Below are 2,078 nucleotides of genomic sequence, written 5' to 3'. Positions count from 1 at the left end.
TACTAATAACATTCAGGGTGTCAGGCAGATGGGAGGGGGGAGAAGGGGATGGGTATATACACACCTAATGGGTGCCATGTGCATGGTCTGGGGAATGGACATGCTTGAAGCTCTGACTCGGGTGGGGCAAGGGCAATATACGTAACCTAAACATTTGTACCCCCATAATATGCTGAAATTTAAAAAAAAATGAAAAACAAAAATAAATAAATAAATAAAAGGGGGGGGGGTTGGTGGTTGCATACATAATTGGTGGTTTCAGTTGACCTTATCTTTGGTGATAATGATCTCCTGATCCTTGTTTAGACAATTCTGTTGAGCCAATTCCTGTGGTTTTAAATACTAAAAACCAAATAGCAAAGACTATTTTTCTGCCCCTTTGATTACTGGCCTTGGGCAGGAATAAAGGTTTTAATCCTCAAAAGGGTGGGGGTTTTAGAGGGAAAACTTGTAAAACATTTCCTTGCCCTTTTTCTGAATTTTACCTCTGTTACAGAATTGGCTTACAAGATTGTGGAGGCTAAGAAGTCCCACAATATGCTACATGCAAACTGGGAATCAGGAAAGCCGGTAATATAATTCTGTCTGTGTCTGAAAGTCTGAGATCCAGGAGGAGTTGAACAATGATGTAATATCCAGTCCAAGGTCAAAGGGCTGAGAATTGGGTAAGGCGTGATATAAGTCCCACAGTCAAGAACCAGAAGCTTCCATGCTCAAGGGTAGAGAAGTCATGTCCCAGCTAAAGAAGAGAGAGTAAATTTGTTTTTCCTCTGCCTTTTTGTTCCATTTGAATGGGTCTGAAGGGATTAGATGATGCCTGCCCATATTTGTGAAAGCAGATCTTCTTTACTCAGTCTACTGACTCAAATTCAAGTATCTTCTGGAAAGACTCCCACAGACATACAGAGAAATAATGTTCTATCAGCTATTGGGGCATCCCTTAACCCAGCCAATTTGAAACATAAAATTGATTGCCTCTCTTCATGTCATTTCTATGTCCACTGATGTAGACATTTACAGAAGTTAATATAGCCATAGTTCTAACAATTTGTGTGTAAACATAAGTCAGATATGCATGTATTTGTAAAAGAATACTTTGTAAAACCTACAAATAGATTGCCCCTTCCAGCCATGTTACTCGGGATTTTTAACACTAATCTATTTGTTTATGTCATGTTGATCACTTAAACAGAGCCAAAACTCTGACCTCAGAAGAATGATGATACAGAAAAGGGCTAAAGTACCATCTGTTGGGTTCAAGGAGGACGTCAAAGATAAAACTATTACTGGGAGGCAGCAAGTTACAGTGATGCTTTCTCATGGCCAGCAAAATAAGCTTCTATGTATTTCGGAATTCACTCTGAGTAAATCTCTTTTCCATGATAAAATCATGCTGTGAATGTAATCGCCAAATATGAACAGACTGAAAAACAATGTTAAGATACAGATTGTACTAAGACATAGCAAGATTAATTATTATTTGCCTGATTATATTTAGTAACTGCAGTAATATACCAGAAATCTAGTGCTTAGCTAAATGTCAGACTATTTGGCATTACATTGGTAGTCCAGTTCCAAAACAAAGGTAAATCTCTGCCGTTCACAATTTCTCCACTGTCGTTTTTGACTTTATTTCTCCCTACTGCCCCAAGAAACAAGATTTAAATTTTGGTACTTGCCAAGTCATTCTGTGGTAATAAACTGAAGTTTCAAAGAAACAACAGAAAGACAAGTATCTGGAAATATAGCAAAAAGGAAAAAGAAGCAGAAAACATAGAAGACAGAAAGATTGTCAGAGGAAAAAAAAATCTTAGGAGACAGGGCCAGATTACCCCAGTTTTGAAGGTAGAACCCTGCTGTAGGGGGAGCCACTGTTTGCTCTTCTTTAATTCTTGTCTCAGAAATCACTGCATAACTCCAAAATGTGATCTTACAATGATCAAATTTACTTTATAAGAAGCTTATTTAAAAAAAATATGCAAATTAGGAAATTTTTCAAATTACATAAATAAAGAATGCAAAATGTTACAATTTCCCACCTCACAAATATAGTAGCATAACCATTTTATTTATTTAAT

Source organism: Propithecus coquereli, unplaced genomic scaffold (genome assembly GCF_000956105.1).
Source record: "Propithecus coquereli isolate 6110/MARCELLA unplaced genomic scaffold, Pcoq_1.0 Scaffold488, whole genome shotgun sequence".
In the NCBI taxonomy this organism is placed as follows: domain Eukaryota; kingdom Metazoa; phylum Chordata; class Mammalia; order Primates; family Indriidae; genus Propithecus; species Propithecus coquereli.
Note: the sequence above shows the minus strand (reverse complement) of the source record.